Raw genomic sequence first — 12,589 nt, forward strand, 5'->3', positions numbered from 1 at the left:
TCATTTCTCTCTCTGGAAGAAATCGAGAAGGCATTAGAAAGTGACTCCTTTTTCATTATCAAAACTCCAAAACCTTTGACACATTTTAAAAGATTAGGAAGAGGACATACAGTTGCTTACGGCCATACCTCTCTTGCTCCGCCTGATCTCGTCTGATCTCAGAAGCTAAGCAGAGTAGGGCCTGGTTAGTACTTGGATGGAAGACCGCCTGGGAATCCCAGGTGCCGTAAGCTTTTTCATTTCTATCTGTAAAAGACACAGAGAAGGCCTTAGAAAGTGACTCCATTTCATTGTCAAAACTACAAAACCTTTGACACGTTTTAAAAGATTAGGAAGAGGACATACAGTTGCTTACGGCCATACCTCTCTGGCTCCGCCTGATCTCGTCTGATCTCAGAAGCTAAGCAGAGTAGGGCCTGGTTAGTACTTGGATGGAAGACCGCCTGGGAATCCCAGGTGCCGTAAGCTTTTTCATTTCTCTCTCTGGAAGAAATTGAGAAGGCATTAGAAAGTGAATCCTTTTTCATTATCAAAACTCCAAAACCTTTGACACATTTTAAAAGATTAGGAAGAGGACATACAGTTGCTTACGGCCATACCTCTCTGGCTCCGCCTGATCTCGTCTGATCTCAGAAGCTAAGCAGAGTAGGGCCTGGTTAGTACTTGGATGGAAGACCGCCTGGGAATCCCAGGTGCCGTAAGCTTTTTCATTTCTCTCTCTGGAAGAAATCGAGAAGGCATTAGAAAGTGACTCCTTTTTCATTATCAAAACTCCAAAACCTTTGACACATTTTAAAAGATTAGGAAGAGGACATACAGTTGCTTACGGCCATACCTCTCTGGCTCCGCCTGATCTCGTCTGATCTCAGAAGCTAAGCAGAGTAGGGCCTGGTTAGTACATGGATGGAAGACCGCCTGGGAATCCCAGGTGCCGTAAGCTTTTTCAATTCTATTTGTAAAAGACACAGAGAAGGCCTTAGAAAGTGAATCCTTTTTCATTATCAAAACTCCAAAACCTTTGACACATTTTAAAATATTAGGAAGAGGACATACAGTTGCTTACGGCCATACCTCTCTGGCTCCGCCTGATCTTGTCTGATCTCAGAAGCTAAGCAGAGTAGGGCCTGGTTAGTACTTGGATGGAAGACCGCCTGGGAATCCCAGGTGCCGTAAGCTTTTTCATTTCTCTCTCTGGAAGAAATCGAGAAGGCATTAGAAAGTGACTCCTTTTTCATTGTCAAAACTCCAAAACCTTTGACACATTTTAAAAGATTAGGAAGAGGACATACAGTTGCTTACGGCCATACCTCTCTGGCTCCGCCTGATCTCGTCTGATCTCAGAAGCTAAGCAGAGTAGGGCCTGGTTAGTACTTGGATGGAAGACCGCCTGGGAATCCCAGGTGCCGTAAGCTTTTTCATTTCTATCTGTAAAAGACACAGAGAAGGCCTTAGAAAGTGACTCCATTTCATTGTCAAAACTACAAAACCTTTGACAAGTTTTAAAAGATTAGGAAGAGGACATACAGTTGCTTACGGCCATACCTCTCTGGCTCCGCCTGATCTCGTCTGATCTCAGAAGCTAAGCAGAGTAGGGCCTGGTTAGTACTTGGATGGAAGACCGCCTGGGAATCCCAGGTGCCGTAAGCTTTTTCATTTCTCTCTCTGGAAGAAATTGAGAAGGCATTAGAAAGTGAATCCTTTTTCATTATCAAAACTCCAAAACCTTTGACACATTTTAAAAGATTAGGAAGAGGACATACAGTTGCTTACGGCCATACCTCTCTGGCTCCGCCTGATCTCGTCTGATCTCAGAAGCTAAGCAGAGTAGGGCCTGGTTAGTACTTGGATGGAAGACCGCCTGGGAATCCCAGGTGCCGTAAGCTTTTTCAATTCTATCTGTAAAAGACACAGAGAAGGCCTTAGAAAGTGACTCCATTTAATTGTCAAAACTACAAAACCTTTGACACATTTTAAAAGATTAGGTAGAGGACATACAGTTGCTTACGGCCATACCTCTCTGGCTCCGCCTGATCTCGTCTGATCTCAGAAGCTAAGCAGAGTAGGGCCTGGTTAGTACTTGGATGGAAGACCGCCTGGGAATCCCAGGTGCCGTAAGCTTTTTCATTTCTCTCTCTGGAAGAAATCGAGAAGGCATTAGAAAGTGACTCCTTTTTCATTATCAAAACTCCAAAACCTTTGACACATTTTAAAAGATTAGGAAGAGGACATACAGTTGCTTACGGCCATACCTCTCTGGCTCCGCCTGATCTCGTCTGATCTCAGAAGCTAAGCAGAGTAGGGCCTGGTTAGTACTTGGATGGAAGACCGCCTGGGAATCCCAGGTGCCGTAAGCTTTTTCATTTCTCTCTCTGGAAGAAATCGAGAAGGCATTAGAAAGTGACTCCTTTTTCATTATCAAAACTCCAAAACCTTTGACACATTTTAAAAGATTAGGAAGAGGACATACAGTTGCTTACGGCCATACCTCTCTGGCTCCGCCTGATCTCGTCTGATCTCAGAAGCTAAGCAGAGTAGGGCCTGGTTAGTACTTGGATGGAAGACCGCCTGGGAATCCCAGGTGCCGTAAGCTTTTTCATTTCTCTCTCTGGAAGAAATTGAGAAGGCATTAGAAAGTGAATCCTTTTTCATTATCAAAACTCCAAAACCTTTGACACATTTTAAAAGATTAGGAAGAGGACATACAGTTGCTTACGGCCATACCTCTCTGGCTCCGCCTGATCTCGTCTGATCTCAGAAGCTAAGCAGAGTAGGGCCTGGTTAGTACTTGGATGGAAGACCGCCTGGGAATCCCAGGTGCCGTAAGCTTTTTCATTTCTCTCTCTGGAAGAAATCGAGAAGGCATTAGAAAGTGACTCCTTTTTCATTATCAAAACTCCAAAACCTTTGACACATTTTAAAAGATTAGGAAGAGGACATACAGTTGCTTACGGCCATACCTCTCTGGCTCCGCCTGATCTCGTCTGATCTCAGAAGCTAAGCAGAGTAGGGCCTGGTTAGTACTTGGATGGAAGACCGCCTGGGAATCCCAGGTGCCGTAAGCTTTTTCAATTCTATCTGTAAAAGACACAGAGAAGGCCTTAGAAAGTGACTCCATTTAATTGTCAAAACTACAAAACCTTTGACACATTTTAAAAGATTAGGTAGAGGACATACAGTTGCTTACGGCCATACCTCTCTGGCTCCGCCTGATCTCGTCTGATCTCAGAAGCTAAGCAGAGTAGGGCCTGGTTAGTACTTGGATGGAAGACCGCCTGGGAATCCCAGGTGCCGTAAGCTTTTTCATTTCTCTCTCTGGAAGAAATTGAGAAGGCATTAGAAAGTGAATCCTTTTTCATTATCAAAACTCCAAAACCTTTGACACATTTTAAAAGATTAGGAAGAGGACATACAGTTGCTTACGGCCATACCTCTCTGGCTCCGCCTGATCTCGTCTGATCTCAGAAGCTAAGCAGAGTAGGGCCTGGTTAGTACTTGGATGGAAGACCGCCTGGGAATCCCAGGTGCCGTAAGCTTTTTCATTTCTCTCTCTGGAAGAAATCGAGAAGGCATTAGAAAGTGACTCCTTTTTCATTATCAAAACTCCAAAACCTTTGACACATTTTAAAAGATTAGGAAGAGGACATACAGTTGCTTACGGCCATACCTCTCTGGCTCCGCCTGATCTCGTCTGATCTCAGAAGCTAAGCAGAGTAGGGCCTGGTTAGTACTTGGATGGAAGACCGCCTGGGAATCCCAGGTGCCGTAAGCTTTTTCAATTCTATTTGTAAAAGACACAGAGAAGGCCTTAGAAAGTGAATCCTTTTTCATTATCAAAACTCCAAAACCTTTGACACATTTTAAAATATTAGGAAGAGGACATACAGTTGCTTACGGCCATACCTCTCTGGCTCCGCCTGATCTCGTCTGATCTCAGAAGCTAAGCAGAGTAGGGCCTGGTTAGTACTTGGATGGAAGACCGCCTGGGAATCCCAGGTGCCGTAAGCTTTTTCATTTCTCTCTCTGGAAGAAATCGAGAAGGCATTAGAAAGTGACTCCTTTTTCATTATCAAAACTCCAAAACCTTTGACACATTTTAAAAGATTAGGAAGAGGACATACAGTTGCTTACGGCCATACCTCTCTGGCTCCGCCTGATCTCGTCTGATCTCAGAAGCTAAGCAGAGTAGGGCCTGGTTAGTACTTGGATGGAAGACCGCCTGGGAATCCCAGGTGCCGTAAGCTTTTTCATTTCTATCTGTAAAAGACACAGAGAAGGCCTTAGAAAGTGACTCCATTTCATTGTCAAAACTACAAAACCTTTGACAAGTTTTAAAAGATTAGGAAGAGGACATACAGTTGCTTACGGCCATACCTCTCTGGCTCCGCCTGATCTCGTCTGATCTCAGAAGCTAAGCAGAGTAGGGCCTGGTTAGTACTTGGATGGAAGACCGCCTGGGAATCCCAGGTGCCGTAAGCTTTTTCATTTCTATCTGTAAAAGACACAGAGAAGGCCTTAGAAAGTGACTCCATTTCATTGTCAAAACTACAAAACCTTTGACACATTTTAAAAGATTAGGAAGAGGACATACAGTTGCTTACGGCCATACCTCTCTGGCTCCGCCTGATCTCGTCTGATCTCAGAAGCTAAGCAGAGTAGGGCCTGGTTAGTACTTGGATGGAAGACCGCCTGGGAATCCCAGGTGCCGTAAGCTTTTTCATTTCTCTCTCTGGAAGAAATTGAGAAGGCATTAGAAAGTGAATCCTTTTTCATTATCAAAACTCCAAAACCTTTGACACATTTTAAAATATTAGGAAGAGGACATACAGTTGCTTACGGCCATACCTCTCTGGCTCCGCCTGATCTCGTCTGATCTCAGAAGCTAAGCAGAGTAGGGCCTGGTTAGTACTTGGATGGAAGACCGCCTGGGAATCCCAGGTGCCGTAAGCTTTTTCAATTCTATCTGTAAAAGACACAGAGAAGGCCTTAGAAAGTGACTCCATTTCATTGTCAAAACTACAAAACCTTTGACACATTTTAAAAGATTAGGTAGAGGACATACAGTTGCTTACGGCCATACCTCTCTGGCTCCGCCTGATCTCGTCTGATCTCAGAAGCTAAGCAGAGTAGGGCCTGGTTAGTACTTGGATGGAAGACCGCCTGGGAATCCCAGGTGCCGTAAGCTTTTTCATTTCTCTCTCTGGAAGAAATTGAGAAGGCATTAGAAAGTGAATCCTTTTTCATTATCAAAACTCCAAAACCTTTGACACATTTTAAAAGATTAGGAAGAGGACATACAGTTGCTTACGGCCATACCTCTCTGGCTCCGCCTGATCTCGTCTGATCTCAGAAGCTAAGCAGAGTAGGGCCTGGTTAGTACTTGGATGGAAGACCGCCTGGGAATCCCAGGTGCCGTAAGCTTTTTCATTTCTCTCTCTGGAAGAAATCGAGAAGGCATTAGAAAGTGACTCCTTTTTCATTATCAAAACTCCAAAACCTTTGACACATTTTAAAAGATTAGGAAGAGGACATACAGTTGCTTACGGCCATACCTCTCTGGCTCCGCCTGATCTCGTCTGATCTCAGAAGCTAAGCAGAGTAGGGCCTGGTTAGTACTTGGATGGAAGACCGCCTGGGAATCCCAGGTGCCGTAAGCTTTTTCATTTCTCTCTCTGGAAGAAATCGAGAAGGCATTAGAAAGTGACTCCTTTTTCATTATCAAAACTCCAAAACCTTTGACACATTTTAAAAGATTAGGAAGAGGACATACAGTTGCTTACGGCCATACCTCTCTGGCTCCGCCTGATCTCGTCTGATCTCAGAAGCTAAGCAGAGTAGGGCCTGGTTAGTACTTGGATGGAAGACCGCCTGGGAATCCCAGGTGCCGTAAGCTTTTTCAATTCTATCTGTAAAAGACACAGAGAAGGCCTTAGAAAGTGACTCCATTTAATTGTCAAAACTACAAAACCTTTGACACATTTTAAAAGATTAGGTAGAGGACATACAGTTGCTTACGGCCATACCTCTCTGGCTCCGCCTGATCTCGTCTGATCTCAGAAGCTAAGCAGAGTAGGGCCTGGTTAGTACTTGGATGGAAGACCGCCTGGGAATCCCAGGTGCCGTAAGCTTTTTCATTTCTCTCTCTGGAAGAAATTGAGAAGGCATTAGAAAGTGAATCCTTTTTCATTATCAAAACTCCAAAACCTTTGACACATTTTAAAAGATTAGGAAGAGGACATACAGTTGCTTACGGCCATACCTCTCTGGCTCCGCCTGATCTCGTCTGATCTCAGAAGCTAAGCAGAGTAGGGCCTGGTTAGTACTTGGATGGAAGACCGCCTGGGAATCCCAGGTGCCGTAAGCTTTTTCATTTCTCTCTCTGGAAGAAATCGAGAAGGCATTAGAAAGTGACTCCTTTTTCATTATCAAAACTCCAAAACCTTTGACACATTTTAAAAGATTAGGAAGAGGACATACAGTTGCTTACGGCCATACCTCTCTGGCTCCGCCTGATCTCGTCTGATCTCAGAAGCTAAGCAGAGTAGGGCCTGGTTAGTAATTGGATGGAAGACCGCCTGGGAATCCCAGGTGCCGTAAGCTTTTTCATTTCTCTCTCTGGAAGAAATCGAGAAGGCATTAGAAAGTGACTCCTTTTTCATTATCAAAACTCCAAAACCTTTGACACATTTTAAAAGATTAGGAAGAGGACATACAGTTGCTTACGGCCATACCTCTCTGGCTCCGCCTGATCTCGTCTGATCTCAGAAGCTAAGCAGAGTAGGGCCTGGTTAGTACTTGGATGGAAGACCGCCTGGGAATCCCAGGTGCCGTAAGCTTTTTCATTTCTCTCTCTGGAAGAAATTGAGAAGGCATTAGAAAGTGAATCCTTTTTCATTATCAAAACTCCAAAACCTTTGACACATTTTAAAATATTAGGAAGAGGACATACAGTTGCTTACGGCCATACCTCTCTGGCTCCGCCTGATCTCGTCTGATCTCAGAAGCTAAGCAGAGTAGGGCCTGGTTAGTACTTGGATGGAAGACCGCCTGGGAATCCCAGGTGCCGTAAGCTTTTTCATTTCTCTCTCTGGAAGAAATTGAGAAGGCATTAGAAAGTGAATCCTTTTTCATTATCAAAACTCCAAAACCTTTGACACATTTTAAAAGATTAGGAAGAGGACATACAGTTGCTTACGGCCATACCTCTCTGGCTCCGCCTGATCTCGTCTGATCTCAGAAGCTAAGCAGAGTAGGGCCTGGTTAGTACTTGGATGGAAGACCGCCTGGGAATCCCAGGTGCCGTAAGCTTTTTCATTTCTCTCTCTGGAAGAAATCGAGAAGGCATTAGAAAGTGACTCCTTTTTCATTATCAAAACTCCAAAACCTTTGACACATTTTAAAAGATTAGGAAGAGGACATACAGTTGCTTACGGCCATACCTCTCTGGCTCCGCCTGATCTCGTCTGATCTCAGAAGCTAAGCAGAGTAGGGCCTGGTTAGTACTTGGATGGAAGACCGCCTGGGAATCCCAGGTGGCGTAAGCTTTTTCATTTCTCTCTCTGGAAGAAATCGAGAAGGCATTAGAAAGTGACTCCTTTTTCATTATCAAAACTCCAAAACCTTTGACACATTTTAAAAGATTAGGAAGAGGACATACAGTTGCTTACGGCCATACCTCTCTTGCTCCGCCTGATCTCGTCTGATCTCAGAAGCTAAGCAGAGTAGGGCCTGGTTAGTACTTGGATGGAAGACCGCCTGGGAATCCCAGGTGCCGTAAGCTTTTTCATTTCTCTCTCTGGAAGAAATTGAGAAGGCATTAGAAAGTGAATCCTTTTTCATTATCAAAACTCCAAAACCTTTGACACATTTTAAAAGATTAGGAAGAGGACATACAGTTGCTTACGGCCATACCTCTCTGGCTCCGCCTGATCTCGTCTGATCTCAGAAGCTAAGCAGAGTAGGGCCTGGTTAGTACTTGGATGGAAGACCGCCTGGGAATCCCAGGTGCCGTAAGCTTTTTCATTTCTCTCTCTGGAAGAAATCGAGAAGGCATTAGAAAGTGACTCCTTTTTCATTATCAAAACTCCAAAACCTTTGACACATTTTAAAAGATTAGGAAGAGGACATACAGTTGCTTACGGCCATACCTCTCTGGCTCCGCCTGATCTCGTCTGATCTCAGAAGCTAAGCAGAGTAGGGCCTGGTTAGTACTTGGATGGAAGACCGCCTGGGAATCCCAGGTGCCGTAAGCTTTTTCATTTCTCTCTCTGGAAGAAATCGAGAAGGCATTAGAAAGTGACTCCTTTTTCATTATCAAAACTCCAAAACCTTTGACACATTTTAAAAGATTAGGAAGAGGACATACAGTTGCTTACGGCCATACCTCTCTGGCTCCGCCTGATCTCGTCTGATCTCAGAAGCTAAGCAGAGTAGGGCCTGGTTAGTACTTGGATGGAAGACCGCCTGGGAATCCCAGGTGCCGTAAGCTTTTTCATTTCTCTCTCTGGAAGAAATCGAGAAGGCATTAGAAAGTGACTCCTTTTTCATTATCAAAACTCCAAAACCTTTGACACATTTTAAAAGATTAGGAAGAGGACATACAGTTGCTTACGGCCATACCTCTCTGGCTCCGCCTGATCTCGTCTGATCTCAGAAGCTAAGCAGAGTAGGGCCTGGTTAGTACTTGGATGGAAGACCGCCTGGGAATCCCAGGTGCCGTAAGCTTTTTCAATTCTATCTGTAAAAGACACAGAGAAGGCCTTAGAAAGTGACTCCATTTAATTGTCAAAACTACAAAACCTTTGACACATTTTAAAAGATTAGGTAGAGGACATACAGTTGCTTACGGCCATACCTCTCTGGCTCCGCCTGATCTCGTCTGATCTCAGAAGCTAAGCAGAGTAGGGCCTGGTTAGTACTTGGATGGAAGACCGCCTGGGAATCCCAGGTGCCGTAAGCTTTTTCAATTCTATCTGTAAAAGACACAGAGAAGGCCTTAGAAAGTGACTCCATTTAATTGTCAAAACCACAAAACCTTTGACACATTTTAAAAGATTAGGTAGAAGACATACAGTTGCTTACGGCCATACCTCTCTGGCTCCGCCTGATCTCGTCTGATCTCAGAAGCTAAGCAGAGTAGGGCCTGGTTAGTACTTGGATGGAAGACCGCCTGGGAATCCCAGGTGCCGTAAGCTTTTTCATTTCTCTCTCTGGAAGAAATTGAGAAGGAATTAGAAAGTGAATCCTTTTTCATTATCAAAACTCCAAAACCTTTGACACATTTTAAAAGATTAGGAAGAGGACATACAGTTGCTTACGGCCATACCTCTCTGGCTCCGCCTGATCTCGTCTGATCTCAGAAGCTAAGCAGAGTAGGGCCTGGTTAGTACTTGGATGGAAGACCGCCTGGGAATCCCAGGTGCCGTAAGCTTTTTCATTTCTCTCTCTGGAAGAAATCGAGAAGGCATTAGAAAGTGACTCCTTTTTCATTATCAAAACTCCAAAACCTTTGACACATTTTAAAAGATTAGGAAGAGGACATACAGTTGCTTACGGCCATACCTCTCTGGCTCCGCCTGATCTCGTCTGATCTCAGAAGCTAAGCAGAGTAGGGCCTGGTTAGTACTTGGATGGAAGACCGCCTGGGAATCCCAGGTGCCGTAAGCTTTTTCAATTCTATTTGTAAAAGACACAGAGAAGGCCTTAGAAAGTGACTCCATTTAATTGTCAAAACTACAAAACCTTTGACACATTTTAAAAGATTAGGTAGAGGACATGCAGTTGCTTACGGCCATACCTCTCTGGCTCCGCCTGATCTCGTCTGATCTCAGAAGCTAAGCAGAGTAGGGCCTGGTTAGTACTTGGATGGAAGACCGCCTGGGAATCCCAGGTGCCGTAAGCTTTTTCATTTCTATCTGTAAAAGACACAGAGAAGGCCTTAGAAAGTGACTCCATTTCATTGTCAAAACTACAAAACCTTTGACACATTTTAAAAGATTAGGTAGAGGACATACAGTTGCTTACGGCCATACCTCTCTGGCTCCGCCTGATCTCGTCTGATCTCAGAAGCTAAGCAGAGTAGGGCCTGGTTAGTACTTGGATGGAAGACCGCCTGGGAATCCCAGGTGCCGTAAGCTTTTTCATTTCTCTCTCTGGAAGAAATTGAGAAGGCATTAGAAAGTGAATCCTTTTTCATTATCAAAACTCCAAAACCTTTGACACATTTTAAAATATTAGGAAGAGGACATACAGTTGCTTACGGCCATACCTCTCTGGCTCCGCCTGATCTCGTCTGATCTCAGAAGCTAAGCAGAGTAGGGCCTGGTTAGTACTTGGATGGAAGACCGCCTGGGAATCCCAGGTGCCGTAAGCTTTTTCAATTCTATCTGTAAAAGACACAGAGAAGGCCTTAGAAAGTGACTCCATTTCATTGTCAAAACTACAAAACCTTTGACACATTTTAAAAGATTAGGTAGAGGACATACAGTTGCTTACGGCCATACCTCTCTGGCTCCGCCTGATCTCGTCTGATCTCAGAAGCTAAGCAGAGTAGGGCCTGGTTAGTACTTGGATGGAAGACCGCCTGGGAATCCCAGGTGCCGTAAGCTTTTTCATTTCTCTCTCTGGAAGAAATTGAGAAGGCATTAGAAAGTGAATCCTTTTTCATTATCAAAACTCCAAAACCTTTGACACATTTTAAAAGATTAGGAAGAGGACATACAGTTGCTTACGGCCATACCTCTCTGGCTCCGCCTGATCTCGTCTGATCTCAGAAGCTAAGCAGAGTAGGGCCTGGTTAGTACTTGGATGGAAGACCGCCTGGGAATCCCAGGTGCCGTAAGCTTTTTCATTTCTCTCTCTGGAAGAAATCGAGAAGGCATTAGAAAGTGACTCCTTTTTCATTATCAAAACTCCAAAACCTTTGACACATTTTAAAAGATTAGGAAGAGGACATACAGTTGCTTACGGCCATACCTCTCTGGCTCCGCCTGATCTCGTCTGATCTCAGAAGCTAAGCAGAGTAGGGCCTGGTTAGTACTTGGATGGAAGACCGCCTGGGAATCCCAGGTGCCGTAAGCTTTTTCAATTCTATCTGTAAAAGACACAGAGAAGGCCTTAGAAAGTGACTCCATTTAATTGTCAAAACTCCAAAACCTTTGACACATTTTAAAAGATTAGGTAGAGGACATACAGTTGCTTACGGCCATACCTCTCTGGCTCCGCCTGATCTCGTCTGATCTCAGAAGCTAAGCAGAGTAGGGCCTGGTTAGTACTTGGATGGAAGACCGCCTGGGAATCCCAGGTGCCGTAAGCTTTTTCATTTCTATCTGTAAAAGACACAGAGAAGGCCTTAGAAAGTGACTCCATTTCATTGTCAAAACTACAAAACCTTTGACACATTTTAAAAGATTAGGTAGAGGACATACAGTTGCTTACGGCCATACCTCTCTGGCTCCGCCTGATCTCGTCTGATCTCAGAAGCTAAGCAGAGTAGGGCCTGGTTAGTACTTGGATGGAAGACCGCCTGGGAATCCCAGGTGCCGTAAGCTTTTTCATTTCTCTCTCTGGAAGAAATTGAGAAGGCATTAGAAAGTGAATCCTTTTTCATTATCAAAACTCCAAAACCTTTGACACATTTTAAAATATTAGGAAGAGGACATACAGTTGCTTACGGCCATACCTCTCTGGCTCCGCCTGATCTCGTCTGATCTCAGAAGCTAAGCAGAGTAGGGCCTGGTTAGTACTTGGATGGAAGACCGCCTGGGAATCCCAGGTGCCGTAAGCTTTTTCAATTCTATCTGTAAAAGACACAGAGAAGGCCTTAGAAAGTGACTCCATTTCATTGTCAAAACTACAAAACCTTTGACACATTTTAAAAGATTAGGTAGAGGACATACAGTTGCTTACGGCCATACCTCTCTGGCTCCGCCTGATCTCGTCTGATCTCAGAAGCTAAGCAGAGTAGGGCCTGGTTAGTACTTGGATGGAAGACCGCCTGGGAATCCCAGGTGCCGTAAGCTTTTTCATTTCTCTCTCTGGAAGAAATTGAGAAGGCATTAGAAAGTGAATCCTTTTTCATTATCAAAACTCCAAAACCTTTGACACATTTTAAAAGATTAGGAAGAGGACATACAGTTGCTTACGGCCATACCTCTCTGGCTCCGCCTGATCTCGTCTGATCTCAGAAGCTAAGCAGAGTAGGGCCTGGTTAGTACTTGGATGGAAGACCGCCTGGGAATCCCAGGTGCCGTAAGCTTTTTCATTTCTCTCTCTGGAAGAAATTGAGAAGGCATTAGAAAGTGAATCCTTTTTCATTATCAAAACTCCAAAACCTTTGACACATTTTAAAATATTAGGAAGAGGACATACAGTTGCTTACGGCCATACCTCTCTGGCTCCGCCTGATCTCGTCTGATCTCAGAAGCTAAGCAGAGTAGGGCCTGGTTAGTACTTGGATGGAAGACCGCCTGGGAATCCCAGGTGCCGTAAGCTTTTTCAATTCTATCTGTAAAAGACACAGAGAAGGCCTTAGAAAGTGACTCCATTTCATTGTCAAAACTACAAAACCTTTGACACATTTTAAAAGATTAGG

At 44.3% G+C, this 12,589-nt stretch overlaps 53 non-coding genes across 53 annotated transcripts; all 53 read left to right on the forward strand.

Annotated features, from left to right (window-relative positions):
• The first annotated feature begins 114 nt into the window (after nucleotides 1-114).
• Nucleotides 115-233, forward strand: LOC144397309 (5S ribosomal RNA). Its single transcript, XR_013459454.1, has one exon. It is a non-coding gene; the product is annotated as a 5S ribosomal RNA (ribosomal RNA).
• Nucleotides 234-349: 116 nt separating this feature from the next.
• On the forward strand, nucleotides 350-468 carry LOC144403989 (5S ribosomal RNA). Its single transcript, XR_013465929.1, has one exon. It is a non-coding gene; the product is annotated as a 5S ribosomal RNA (ribosomal RNA).
• Nucleotides 469-585: 117 nt separating this feature from the next.
• Nucleotides 586-704, forward strand: LOC144403990 (5S ribosomal RNA). The gene has a single exon (XR_013465930.1). It is a non-coding gene; the product is annotated as a 5S ribosomal RNA (ribosomal RNA).
• A 117-nt stretch (nucleotides 705-821) lies between these two features.
• LOC144398457 (5S ribosomal RNA) lies at nucleotides 822-940 on the forward strand. Its single transcript, XR_013460604.1, has one exon. It is a non-coding gene; the product is annotated as a 5S ribosomal RNA (ribosomal RNA).
• A 117-nt stretch (nucleotides 941-1,057) lies between these two features.
• LOC144398522 (5S ribosomal RNA) lies at nucleotides 1,058-1,176 on the forward strand. Its single transcript, XR_013460669.1, has one exon. It is a non-coding gene; the product is annotated as a 5S ribosomal RNA (ribosomal RNA).
• Nucleotides 1,177-1,293: 117 nt separating this feature from the next.
• Nucleotides 1,294-1,412, forward strand: LOC144403991 (5S ribosomal RNA). The gene has a single exon (XR_013465931.1). It is a non-coding gene; the product is annotated as a 5S ribosomal RNA (ribosomal RNA).
• Nucleotides 1,413-1,528: 116 nt separating this feature from the next.
• On the forward strand, nucleotides 1,529-1,647 carry LOC144403992 (5S ribosomal RNA). The gene has a single exon (XR_013465932.1). It is a non-coding gene; the product is annotated as a 5S ribosomal RNA (ribosomal RNA).
• Nucleotides 1,648-1,764: 117 nt separating this feature from the next.
• LOC144403993 (5S ribosomal RNA) lies at nucleotides 1,765-1,883 on the forward strand. Its single transcript, XR_013465933.1, has one exon. It is a non-coding gene; the product is annotated as a 5S ribosomal RNA (ribosomal RNA).
• Nucleotides 1,884-1,999: 116 nt separating this feature from the next.
• Nucleotides 2,000-2,118, forward strand: LOC144403994 (5S ribosomal RNA). The gene has a single exon (XR_013465934.1). It is a non-coding gene; the product is annotated as a 5S ribosomal RNA (ribosomal RNA).
• A 117-nt stretch (nucleotides 2,119-2,235) lies between these two features.
• LOC144403995 (5S ribosomal RNA) lies at nucleotides 2,236-2,354 on the forward strand. The gene has a single exon (XR_013465935.1). It is a non-coding gene; the product is annotated as a 5S ribosomal RNA (ribosomal RNA).
• A 117-nt stretch (nucleotides 2,355-2,471) lies between these two features.
• LOC144403996 (5S ribosomal RNA) lies at nucleotides 2,472-2,590 on the forward strand. The gene has a single exon (XR_013465936.1). It is a non-coding gene; the product is annotated as a 5S ribosomal RNA (ribosomal RNA).
• Nucleotides 2,591-2,707: 117 nt separating this feature from the next.
• On the forward strand, nucleotides 2,708-2,826 carry LOC144403997 (5S ribosomal RNA). The gene has a single exon (XR_013465937.1). It is a non-coding gene; the product is annotated as a 5S ribosomal RNA (ribosomal RNA).
• Nucleotides 2,827-2,943: 117 nt separating this feature from the next.
• Nucleotides 2,944-3,062, forward strand: LOC144403998 (5S ribosomal RNA). Its single transcript, XR_013465938.1, has one exon. It is a non-coding gene; the product is annotated as a 5S ribosomal RNA (ribosomal RNA).
• A 116-nt stretch (nucleotides 3,063-3,178) lies between these two features.
• LOC144404000 (5S ribosomal RNA) lies at nucleotides 3,179-3,297 on the forward strand. Its single transcript, XR_013465940.1, has one exon. It is a non-coding gene; the product is annotated as a 5S ribosomal RNA (ribosomal RNA).
• Nucleotides 3,298-3,414: 117 nt separating this feature from the next.
• Nucleotides 3,415-3,533, forward strand: LOC144404001 (5S ribosomal RNA). Its single transcript, XR_013465941.1, has one exon. It is a non-coding gene; the product is annotated as a 5S ribosomal RNA (ribosomal RNA).
• Nucleotides 3,534-3,650: 117 nt separating this feature from the next.
• On the forward strand, nucleotides 3,651-3,769 carry LOC144404002 (5S ribosomal RNA). The gene has a single exon (XR_013465942.1). It is a non-coding gene; the product is annotated as a 5S ribosomal RNA (ribosomal RNA).
• Nucleotides 3,770-3,886: 117 nt separating this feature from the next.
• On the forward strand, nucleotides 3,887-4,005 carry LOC144404003 (5S ribosomal RNA). The gene has a single exon (XR_013465943.1). It is a non-coding gene; the product is annotated as a 5S ribosomal RNA (ribosomal RNA).
• A 117-nt stretch (nucleotides 4,006-4,122) lies between these two features.
• Nucleotides 4,123-4,241, forward strand: LOC144404004 (5S ribosomal RNA). Its single transcript, XR_013465944.1, has one exon. It is a non-coding gene; the product is annotated as a 5S ribosomal RNA (ribosomal RNA).
• A 116-nt stretch (nucleotides 4,242-4,357) lies between these two features.
• LOC144404005 (5S ribosomal RNA) lies at nucleotides 4,358-4,476 on the forward strand. The gene has a single exon (XR_013465945.1). It is a non-coding gene; the product is annotated as a 5S ribosomal RNA (ribosomal RNA).
• Nucleotides 4,477-4,592: 116 nt separating this feature from the next.
• Nucleotides 4,593-4,711, forward strand: LOC144404006 (5S ribosomal RNA). Its single transcript, XR_013465946.1, has one exon. It is a non-coding gene; the product is annotated as a 5S ribosomal RNA (ribosomal RNA).
• A 117-nt stretch (nucleotides 4,712-4,828) lies between these two features.
• Nucleotides 4,829-4,947, forward strand: LOC144404007 (5S ribosomal RNA). The gene has a single exon (XR_013465947.1). It is a non-coding gene; the product is annotated as a 5S ribosomal RNA (ribosomal RNA).
• A 116-nt stretch (nucleotides 4,948-5,063) lies between these two features.
• LOC144404008 (5S ribosomal RNA) lies at nucleotides 5,064-5,182 on the forward strand. The gene has a single exon (XR_013465948.1). It is a non-coding gene; the product is annotated as a 5S ribosomal RNA (ribosomal RNA).
• A 117-nt stretch (nucleotides 5,183-5,299) lies between these two features.
• On the forward strand, nucleotides 5,300-5,418 carry LOC144404009 (5S ribosomal RNA). The gene has a single exon (XR_013465949.1). It is a non-coding gene; the product is annotated as a 5S ribosomal RNA (ribosomal RNA).
• Nucleotides 5,419-5,535: 117 nt separating this feature from the next.
• On the forward strand, nucleotides 5,536-5,654 carry LOC144404011 (5S ribosomal RNA). Its single transcript, XR_013465951.1, has one exon. It is a non-coding gene; the product is annotated as a 5S ribosomal RNA (ribosomal RNA).
• A 117-nt stretch (nucleotides 5,655-5,771) lies between these two features.
• Nucleotides 5,772-5,890, forward strand: LOC144404012 (5S ribosomal RNA). The gene has a single exon (XR_013465952.1). It is a non-coding gene; the product is annotated as a 5S ribosomal RNA (ribosomal RNA).
• A 116-nt stretch (nucleotides 5,891-6,006) lies between these two features.
• Nucleotides 6,007-6,125, forward strand: LOC144404013 (5S ribosomal RNA). The gene has a single exon (XR_013465953.1). It is a non-coding gene; the product is annotated as a 5S ribosomal RNA (ribosomal RNA).
• A 117-nt stretch (nucleotides 6,126-6,242) lies between these two features.
• Nucleotides 6,243-6,361, forward strand: LOC144404014 (5S ribosomal RNA). The gene has a single exon (XR_013465954.1). It is a non-coding gene; the product is annotated as a 5S ribosomal RNA (ribosomal RNA).
• Nucleotides 6,362-6,478: 117 nt separating this feature from the next.
• Nucleotides 6,479-6,597, forward strand: LOC144398941 (5S ribosomal RNA). Its single transcript, XR_013461088.1, has one exon. It is a non-coding gene; the product is annotated as a 5S ribosomal RNA (ribosomal RNA).
• Nucleotides 6,598-6,714: 117 nt separating this feature from the next.
• On the forward strand, nucleotides 6,715-6,833 carry LOC144404015 (5S ribosomal RNA). Its single transcript, XR_013465955.1, has one exon. It is a non-coding gene; the product is annotated as a 5S ribosomal RNA (ribosomal RNA).
• A 117-nt stretch (nucleotides 6,834-6,950) lies between these two features.
• On the forward strand, nucleotides 6,951-7,069 carry LOC144404016 (5S ribosomal RNA). Its single transcript, XR_013465956.1, has one exon. It is a non-coding gene; the product is annotated as a 5S ribosomal RNA (ribosomal RNA).
• Nucleotides 7,070-7,186: 117 nt separating this feature from the next.
• On the forward strand, nucleotides 7,187-7,305 carry LOC144404017 (5S ribosomal RNA). Its single transcript, XR_013465957.1, has one exon. It is a non-coding gene; the product is annotated as a 5S ribosomal RNA (ribosomal RNA).
• A 117-nt stretch (nucleotides 7,306-7,422) lies between these two features.
• LOC144398947 (5S ribosomal RNA) lies at nucleotides 7,423-7,541 on the forward strand. Its single transcript, XR_013461094.1, has one exon. It is a non-coding gene; the product is annotated as a 5S ribosomal RNA (ribosomal RNA).
• A 117-nt stretch (nucleotides 7,542-7,658) lies between these two features.
• LOC144397310 (5S ribosomal RNA) lies at nucleotides 7,659-7,777 on the forward strand. Its single transcript, XR_013459455.1, has one exon. It is a non-coding gene; the product is annotated as a 5S ribosomal RNA (ribosomal RNA).
• Nucleotides 7,778-7,894: 117 nt separating this feature from the next.
• On the forward strand, nucleotides 7,895-8,013 carry LOC144404018 (5S ribosomal RNA). Its single transcript, XR_013465958.1, has one exon. It is a non-coding gene; the product is annotated as a 5S ribosomal RNA (ribosomal RNA).
• Nucleotides 8,014-8,130: 117 nt separating this feature from the next.
• LOC144404019 (5S ribosomal RNA) lies at nucleotides 8,131-8,249 on the forward strand. Its single transcript, XR_013465959.1, has one exon. It is a non-coding gene; the product is annotated as a 5S ribosomal RNA (ribosomal RNA).
• Nucleotides 8,250-8,366: 117 nt separating this feature from the next.
• On the forward strand, nucleotides 8,367-8,485 carry LOC144404020 (5S ribosomal RNA). The gene has a single exon (XR_013465960.1). It is a non-coding gene; the product is annotated as a 5S ribosomal RNA (ribosomal RNA).
• Nucleotides 8,486-8,602: 117 nt separating this feature from the next.
• LOC144404022 (5S ribosomal RNA) lies at nucleotides 8,603-8,721 on the forward strand. The gene has a single exon (XR_013465962.1). It is a non-coding gene; the product is annotated as a 5S ribosomal RNA (ribosomal RNA).
• Nucleotides 8,722-8,837: 116 nt separating this feature from the next.
• On the forward strand, nucleotides 8,838-8,956 carry LOC144404023 (5S ribosomal RNA). Its single transcript, XR_013465963.1, has one exon. It is a non-coding gene; the product is annotated as a 5S ribosomal RNA (ribosomal RNA).
• A 116-nt stretch (nucleotides 8,957-9,072) lies between these two features.
• LOC144404024 (5S ribosomal RNA) lies at nucleotides 9,073-9,191 on the forward strand. The gene has a single exon (XR_013465964.1). It is a non-coding gene; the product is annotated as a 5S ribosomal RNA (ribosomal RNA).
• A 117-nt stretch (nucleotides 9,192-9,308) lies between these two features.
• LOC144404025 (5S ribosomal RNA) lies at nucleotides 9,309-9,427 on the forward strand. The gene has a single exon (XR_013465965.1). It is a non-coding gene; the product is annotated as a 5S ribosomal RNA (ribosomal RNA).
• Nucleotides 9,428-9,544: 117 nt separating this feature from the next.
• Nucleotides 9,545-9,663, forward strand: LOC144404026 (5S ribosomal RNA). The gene has a single exon (XR_013465966.1). It is a non-coding gene; the product is annotated as a 5S ribosomal RNA (ribosomal RNA).
• Nucleotides 9,664-9,779: 116 nt separating this feature from the next.
• On the forward strand, nucleotides 9,780-9,898 carry LOC144404028 (5S ribosomal RNA). Its single transcript, XR_013465968.1, has one exon. It is a non-coding gene; the product is annotated as a 5S ribosomal RNA (ribosomal RNA).
• A 116-nt stretch (nucleotides 9,899-10,014) lies between these two features.
• On the forward strand, nucleotides 10,015-10,133 carry LOC144404029 (5S ribosomal RNA). Its single transcript, XR_013465969.1, has one exon. It is a non-coding gene; the product is annotated as a 5S ribosomal RNA (ribosomal RNA).
• Nucleotides 10,134-10,250: 117 nt separating this feature from the next.
• Nucleotides 10,251-10,369, forward strand: LOC144404030 (5S ribosomal RNA). Its single transcript, XR_013465970.1, has one exon. It is a non-coding gene; the product is annotated as a 5S ribosomal RNA (ribosomal RNA).
• Nucleotides 10,370-10,485: 116 nt separating this feature from the next.
• Nucleotides 10,486-10,604, forward strand: LOC144404031 (5S ribosomal RNA). Its single transcript, XR_013465971.1, has one exon. It is a non-coding gene; the product is annotated as a 5S ribosomal RNA (ribosomal RNA).
• Nucleotides 10,605-10,721: 117 nt separating this feature from the next.
• Nucleotides 10,722-10,840, forward strand: LOC144404032 (5S ribosomal RNA). Its single transcript, XR_013465972.1, has one exon. It is a non-coding gene; the product is annotated as a 5S ribosomal RNA (ribosomal RNA).
• Nucleotides 10,841-10,957: 117 nt separating this feature from the next.
• Nucleotides 10,958-11,076, forward strand: LOC144404034 (5S ribosomal RNA). The gene has a single exon (XR_013465974.1). It is a non-coding gene; the product is annotated as a 5S ribosomal RNA (ribosomal RNA).
• A 116-nt stretch (nucleotides 11,077-11,192) lies between these two features.
• Nucleotides 11,193-11,311, forward strand: LOC144404035 (5S ribosomal RNA). Its single transcript, XR_013465975.1, has one exon. It is a non-coding gene; the product is annotated as a 5S ribosomal RNA (ribosomal RNA).
• Nucleotides 11,312-11,427: 116 nt separating this feature from the next.
• On the forward strand, nucleotides 11,428-11,546 carry LOC144404036 (5S ribosomal RNA). The gene has a single exon (XR_013465976.1). It is a non-coding gene; the product is annotated as a 5S ribosomal RNA (ribosomal RNA).
• Nucleotides 11,547-11,663: 117 nt separating this feature from the next.
• LOC144404037 (5S ribosomal RNA) lies at nucleotides 11,664-11,782 on the forward strand. Its single transcript, XR_013465977.1, has one exon. It is a non-coding gene; the product is annotated as a 5S ribosomal RNA (ribosomal RNA).
• A 116-nt stretch (nucleotides 11,783-11,898) lies between these two features.
• On the forward strand, nucleotides 11,899-12,017 carry LOC144404038 (5S ribosomal RNA). Its single transcript, XR_013465978.1, has one exon. It is a non-coding gene; the product is annotated as a 5S ribosomal RNA (ribosomal RNA).
• Nucleotides 12,018-12,134: 117 nt separating this feature from the next.
• LOC144404039 (5S ribosomal RNA) lies at nucleotides 12,135-12,253 on the forward strand. Its single transcript, XR_013465979.1, has one exon. It is a non-coding gene; the product is annotated as a 5S ribosomal RNA (ribosomal RNA).
• Nucleotides 12,254-12,370: 117 nt separating this feature from the next.
• Nucleotides 12,371-12,489, forward strand: LOC144404040 (5S ribosomal RNA). The gene has a single exon (XR_013465980.1). It is a non-coding gene; the product is annotated as a 5S ribosomal RNA (ribosomal RNA).
• The last annotated feature ends 100 nt before the right edge of the window (nucleotides 12,490-12,589 follow it).

This window comes from Gasterosteus aculeatus, chromosome 2 (assembly GCF_964276395.1).
Source record: "Gasterosteus aculeatus chromosome 2, fGasAcu3.hap1.1, whole genome shotgun sequence".
NCBI classification, from domain to species: Eukaryota; Metazoa; Chordata; class Actinopteri; order Perciformes; family Gasterosteidae; genus Gasterosteus; species Gasterosteus aculeatus.